General features: G+C 34.6%; 1 pseudogene; it reads left to right on the top strand.

Annotated features, from left to right (window-relative positions):
- The first annotated feature begins 5,956 nt into the window (after nucleotides 1–5,956).
- Nucleotides 5,957–6,832, top strand: LOC140636388 (peroxiredoxin-6 pseudogene; annotated as a pseudogene).
- Nucleotides 6,833–7,527: the final 695 nt, after the last annotated feature.

Raw genomic sequence — 7,527 nt, 5'->3', positions numbered from 1 at the left:
TTTCTGATGGCTGAGTAATATTCCATTGTATATACATACCATAGCTTCTTTATCCATTCGTCAATTGATGGACATTTGAGCTCTCACCATAGTTTGGTTATTGTTGATAATGCTGGTATAAACATTGCAGTGCATATACCCCTTCATATTTGTATTTTTGTATCCTTTGGGTAAATATCCAGTAATTCAATTGCTGGATCATAGGATAGTTCTATTTTTGTTTTTTAAGGAACCTCCATGCTGTTCTCCAGAGTGGCTGCACCAGTTTCATTCCCACCAACAATGTAAGGAGTATTCCCCTTTCTCTACCTGTTGTTTCCGTGTCGTTAATTTTAGCCATTCTGACAGGTGTGAGGTGATATCTTATTGTGGTTTTCATTTGTATTTCCCTGATGATGAGTGATGTTGAGCGTCTTTTTATGTGTCTATTAGCCATCTGGATGTCTTCTTTGGAAAAGTGTCTGTTCATGTCTTCTACCTATTTTTTATCTGGGTGACTTGTTTTTCGGGTGTTGAGTTTGATAAGTTCTTTATAGATTTTGGATACAAACCCTTTATCAGATATGTCATTTGCAAATATCTTCTCCCATTTCAGAGGCTGCCTTTTAGTTTTTCTGATTGTTTCCTTCACTGCGCAGAAGATTTTTATCTCGATAAAGTCCCAATAGTTTACTTTTGCTTTTGTTTCCCTTGCCTCCAGAGACATATCTAGTAAGAAGTTGCTGTAGGTCGAAGAGGTTGCCTCCTGTGTTCTCCTCTAGGATTTTGATCATTTTCTGTCTCAAATTTAGGTCTTTCACCCATTCTTAATTTATTTTTGCTTATGATGTAAGAAGGTGGTCTGGTTTCATTCTTTTGCATGTGGCTGTCCAGTTTTCCCAACACCAATTGTTGAGGAAACTCTTTTTTTCATTGGATATTCTTTCTTGGTTTATTGAATATTAGTTCACCATGTAGTTGTGGATTATCTCATTGTAGTTTTTTTTTTCTCATTGTAGTTTTGATTTGCATTTTCCTAATCACTAAAGATATTATCTTTTCATGGTCTTATTGGCTATTGTATATCTTTTGCTTTTTGAGGAACCTCCATACTGTTCTCCAAAATAGTTGCACCAGTCTGCATTCCCACCAACAGTGCAAGAACATCCTTGCCAACAGAAATGTCAATTCAGTTTCTCTGTCCATTTAAAAAATTGGTTTGTTTTTTATTACTGAGTTGTAAGAATTCCTTATATATTCTAGATACAAATCTGTTATCAGATATATGATTTATAAATGTTTTCTCCCATTTTGTGGGTTATCTTTCATTTTCTTGATGGTGTCCTTTGAAGCATAAAAGTTTTTGGCTTTGATGAAATCCAATTAATATATTTATTGTTACTGTTTGTGTTCTTGTTATATCTAAAAAGGCTTTCTTTAACCCAAGGTCATGAAGATTTATTTATATTTTTTCTAAAAGCTTTATAGTTTTAGTTCTTACTTTTAGGTCTATGATTCATTTAGAGTTCATTTTTTTAGAAGGGAGATGTCCAAGTTCTTTTTTTTTTTTTTTTTTTTTTTGCATGTGGACATCTCATTGTCTCAGCACCATTTGTTGAAGGTAATCTTTCTTTTAAATGGTCTTGGCACTTTTCTCAAAAACTAAATGAATACAAAGGTGAGAGTTTATATCTAAACCTTCAGCTTTATTCCATTGATCTATTAGACTGTCCTTATGCCAGCACAACATTCTCTTGATTGCTGCAGCTATGTAATATATGTTTTGAAGTCATCAAGTGTGAATCCTCCAACTTTGTTAACTTTCAATATGATTTTGGCCACTTTGGGTCCCATGCATTTCTTTATGAATTTTAGGATCAATTTATCAACTTCTGTAAAAAACTCAACTGAGAATTTAATATGGATTGTATTGGATCTATAGACCAATTTATGAATATTGTCATCTCAATATTAAAGTCTTATAATACATGAACAAGAGATGTCTATCCATTTATTTATGTCTTCTTAACATCTTTCAGCAAAGTTTTATAGTTTTCCTCCCTGCTTTACTGAGGTATAATTGCAAAATAAAATTATATATATATATATATATATTTATTTTTAAGATTTTATTTATTTATTCATGAGAGACACACACAGAGAGAGGCAGAGACACAGGCAGAGGGAGAAGCAGGCTCCATGCAGGGAGCCCTACATGGGACTCGATCCCAGGTTTCCAGGATCATGCCCTGGGCTAAAGGCGGCACTAAACCGCTGAGCCACCCGGGTTGCCCAAAATTATATATATTTAAAGTTGTAATGTGATAAACCATTGCCTCACATAGTTACTATTTTTTTATTTTTGCAATGAGAATGTGTAAGATCTACTCACATAGCAAATTTCAAGTAGACAATATAATATTATAAACAATAGTCACCATGCTATGCATTAGATCCTCATAATTTATTCATCTTGTAATAGAAAGTTTGTGCCTTGTAACCAACATCTCCTCATTTCCCCCATCTTTAGCCCCTGGAAACCACCATTCTACTTTCTGTGTCAATGAGTTTAACTTTTTTTTCACATATAAGTGATACCTACATTATCTGTCTTCCTCTGGCTTATTTCACTTAACATAATACCCTCCGAATTCATTCAGGTTGTCACAAATGGCAAGATTTCCTTCTTTTCTATGGCTGAATAATATTCCTGTATATGTGACACATTTTCTTTATCCATCTATCCATCAATAGACTGTTAGGCTATATCCATATGTTGGCTACTATGTGTAATATAGCAATGAACATGGGAGTGCAGATAGTTCTTTGAGATACTGATTTTGTTATACCCAGAAGTATGATTGAGGGATCACATGGCAGTTCCATTTTTAATGTTTTGAGGAACTTCCAAATTGTTTTCCATAGTGCATTATTTACCTTCCTATCAACAGTGTACGAGGGTTCTTGTTTCTACACTTCTACACATCTTTGCCAGTACTTGTTATTTCTTGTTTTTCTAAGTAAAAGCAATTCTAACTGGTGTGAGGTGATGTCTCATAGTGGTTTTGATTTGCATGTCCCTGATGATCAGTGATGTTGAACACCTTTTCATGTATCTATTGGTCATTTGTATGTTGTCTTCTTCTTCTTTTTCTTCTTCTTCTTCTTCTTCTTCTTCTTCTTCTTCTTCTTCTTCTTCAATTTTCATCTTTGCTTTCTTTACAGAAATGTCTATTCAGGTCCCTTGTCAACTATTTAATCTTTTTTCCCCTTTTTTCCTTTTTTTTTTTTTTGCTATTGAGTTGTATGAGTTCCTTATATATTTTGGATATTAATCTCATTTCTCATATATGGTTTGCCAACATTTTCTCCCATTCCAAGGGTTGCCTTTGCATTTTATTGATGGTTTCCTTTGTTGTGCTAAAGTGTTTTCATTTGCTGTTGTCCCACTTGTCTATTTTTGCTTTTGTTGCCTATACTTTTGGTGTCATATCCAAAAAATCATTGTCAAAACTAATGTCAAGGAGCTTTTCCCTTTTTTTCTGTTAAGAATTTTATAGTTTTAGGTTTTATATTTAAGTCTTTAATTTATTTCAAGTAATTTTTGTTAGTGGTGTAATCTAGGGATCCAGGATCATTTCCATGTGGATATCCAGTTTCTCAGCACCATTTGTTGAAAACACTCTTTTCCTTCATTGAGTTTTCTTGATGTCCTTGTCAAAGGTTCTTTGGCCATATATTTGAAGGTTTATTTCTGGTCTTCAGCTTATTTTTGAATGAACGCAACTCTACTATGATTAGATTAGACTCTTTAAATAGTGATTAAATGCATGGTTTCTTGTCTGCAGGAGCATAGGTACTCCACCATTTACTGTCTGATGTTAGACAGTTTATCTTTCTGCAACCTATTTTCCTTATCCATAAAACAACAATAATGATAGTGCCTCCCTAAGGATGGGATTACAAAGATTAAATAAGAGAAAGCTTGTTTAAAATGCCTGATACATAGAAAGTACTAAAAAAATCTTAGCTATTATTATTGCCTATTTTTCACAATTTCATCCAACACAATTATAGCTCCCTAAGGATCTTCAGATGGTTTCTTATGGATCTTAGGATTGTTTATTCTATTTCTGTGAAAAATGTCAATGGAATATTTATAGAGATTGCATTGAAGTTGTAGATCACTTTGGGTACTATGGACATTTTAACTATACTAATTCTTCCAATCCATTTATTTATGTCTTCCTCAATTTCTACCTTCAAATCTATAGTTTTCATTGTTCAAGTTTGGGTTTTTCACCTCCTTGGTTAAGTTTGTTAATACTTAATTAAATTTGTTAATATTTGCTTAAGTTTTTTTCAATGCTATTGTAAGTGCGATTGTTTTCTTAACATCTTTTTTGTATAGCTCATTGTTAGTAAATAGAAACACAAATGATTTTTGTATGTTGATTTTGTATCCTATTTACTAAATTTACCCACTCTAACAATTTTTTGGTGGAGTCTTTAGGGGCTTCTATGTTTCAGATCATGCCATCTATAATAGGAACATTTTTACTTCTTTCTTGATTTGGATATCTTTCTTTTCTTGCCTAGTTGCTCTGGCAAGGACTTCCACTAATACAGTGAATAGAATATGGTGAATAAAGGCGAGCATCTGTCTTATTACTGATCTTGGAGGAAAAGCCTTTGGATTTTCACTGTTGAGTATGTTAGCTATGGACTTGTCATATCTGGTCTTTATTATGTTGAGGTATGTTCTTTCTCTACCTAATATTTTGAGACTTTTTATCATGAAATCATGTTGAATTTTGTCTAATGCTTTTCTGCATCTATTGAGATGATCACACAATTTTTTAAAGCTTTATTTATTTATTTATTCATTTATTTATTATGATGGACACAGAGAGAGAGAGAGAGAGAGAGAGGGAGAGGCAGAGACACAGGAGGAGGGAGAAGCAGGCTCCATGCCAGGAGCCCGATGCGGGACTTGATCCCGGGACCCCAGGATCGCGCCCTGGGCCAAAGGCAGGCACCAAACCACCGAGCCACCCAAGGATCCCCCGATCACAGAATTTTTATCCTTCACTTTGTTAATCTACTGATTTGTGTATATTGAACCATCCTTGCATCCCAGGGATAAACCTACCTCGATCATGATGTATAATCATTTTAATGTTCTGTTAAATTCAGTTAGTATTTTTTCACCTATGTTCATCATGGATATAGAATTCTCTTTCCATGTGTCCTTTTCTGGCTTTGGTATCAGTGCAATGATGCCTCATAAAATGATTTAGAATGTTTACCCCTCTTCAGTTTTTAAACAGAATTTGAGGAGAATTAGCATTAATTTTTTTTAAGTGTTCAGTAGAATTCATCAGTGAAGCCATCTATCTATTCCTTTGTTGGGACATAGTTTCCTTATTGATTTTCTATATGGATTATCTATTCACTGATGTAAGTGGGGGTATTTAAGTTTCCTACTATTATTGTATTATCATCAGTTTCTCTATGTTCACTAATATTTGCTTTATGTATATAGGTGCTCCAATGTTGGGTACATAGATGTTTATAATTGTTATATTCTTTTGTTGGATGTCTCCCTTTCATTTCTGATGTTTTTTCTTTTTTTTCTTAGTCTAGCTAAAGGCTTGTCAATTTTGTTTATGTTTTGAAGAAAACAACTTTTCATTTCATTGATCTTTTCTATTGGTTTTCTAGTTTCTAATTCACTAGTTTTTTCCTTTGATCTTTGTTATTTCCTTACTTTTGCTAGCTTTGGGCTTAGTTCTGCTTTTTTAGTTCCTTGAGGTATAAATTTAGATTGCCATTTGAAATATTTCCTTTTTCTTAATTAGGAATTTATTGCCTATTTTTGCCCTTTTAGAATGCTTTGGACCTCCATCACAAGAACCAGCTTCCTGGTAACTCCTGATGTTATACCTCCTCATCCTCCCATATCACTGCTGCTGCTATGACTGGATGTCTCCTTATTGGGAATAAATATCCCAACTTTGAGGCCAATACTATCATTGGCCATATCCATTTCTATGACTTTTTGAGAGGTCACATGGGGCATTCTTTTGTCCCATGCTTGAGATCTTACCACAGTGTGTATTTTTTTTTTAAACTTTTATTTATTTATGATAGGCACACAGTGAGAGAGAGAGAGAGGCAGAGACACAGGCAGAGGGAGAAGCAGGCTCCATGCACCAGGAGCCTGACGTGGGATTCGATCCCGGATATCCAGGACTGCGCCCTGGGCCAAAGGCAGGCGCCAAACCGCTGCGCCACCCAGGGATCCCTTACCACAGTGTGTATTACAAAGCTTGGTAGAGCAGCAAATCTAGCACTACAATTTAGCAAGAGGAATGTAAAAGATGATTGCTCTTTTAATAGACCATGCTGAAGACCATCCTCCTGGAGTAAGGGTATCACTGCTTACAATGGTGAGAAGTCCACAGAAATGTTACCTTTTCTAATCATTGATGATAAGAATCAAGAGTTTACAATCTTGTTGGGCATTCTGGGCACAGCAGAGAAGAATATACAGGGCATTCCTATGACAGCTTGTGTGATGTTTATTTTTGGTCCTGATAAGAAATTGAAGCTGTCATCCTCTATTTAGCTACCACTGGCAGAAACTTTGATGAAATTCTCAAAGTAGTTATTTCTTGCAAGCTGACATTGGAAAAGACAGTTGACACCCTGGCTAATTGGAGGAATGAAGACAGAGTGATGGGCCTTCCAATCATCTCTAAAGACATAACCAAAAAATTTCCCTAAAGGAGTCTTTACCGAGGTGCTCCCATCTGGCAAAAAAGACCTCCGCTATACTCTCCATCTGTAAAATTATCTGAGAAGTTGGTGCTGGAGCTGCTTGCTTAGCATAGTAGGCCAGAGGATGCTAGCTGCTAATGATGTTTTCCTGCAGCAATTTTGTAAAAACATCCTGGTACCATCCTAAAAAAAAAAGAAAAAAAAAGAAAAAAAAAAGAATTGCTTTTGATGCAGTTTGCTAATGGTGTATTTCCATTTTCATTTGTTTGAATTTTTTTTTTCTTTTGATTTCTTCTTTGATCCATTTGTTGTTCAGAAGTGAATTGTTTAATTTCCACATGTATTTATAAAATTTCCAGCTTTCTTCTGTTACTGATTTCTCATTTCATATCATTGTGTTTGGAAAAAATACCTGGTATGATTTCAGTCTTAAATTTGTTAAGACTTGTTTTGTGGCCTAACATAGAAGCTACTCCAGAGAATATCCCATATGTGCTTGAGAAGAAAATGTATTCTGTTGCTGTTGGATGGAATATTTTGTATATGTCTGGTAGGTCCATTTGGTCAAAAGTATAGTTCAAGACCAATGTTTCCTTATTATATTTTCTCTCTGGATGATCCATACATTGTTAAAAGTAGGGCACTGAAGTGTTCAACTGTTATTGCATTGTCTATTTCTGCCTTCCAATCTGTTAAAATTTGCTTAATCTAGTTAGGTGCTCCAATGAGGCTGCATATATATTATATTCTATTGATGAATTGACC

This window comes from Canis lupus, chromosome 7 (assembly GCF_048164855.1).
Source record: "Canis lupus baileyi chromosome 7, mCanLup2.hap1, whole genome shotgun sequence".
Taxonomy (NCBI): Eukaryota; Metazoa; Chordata; class Mammalia; order Carnivora; family Canidae; genus Canis; species Canis lupus.
The sequence above is the reverse complement of the archived record's forward strand: the minus strand, read 5'-3'. Positions and strand labels throughout refer to the sequence as shown.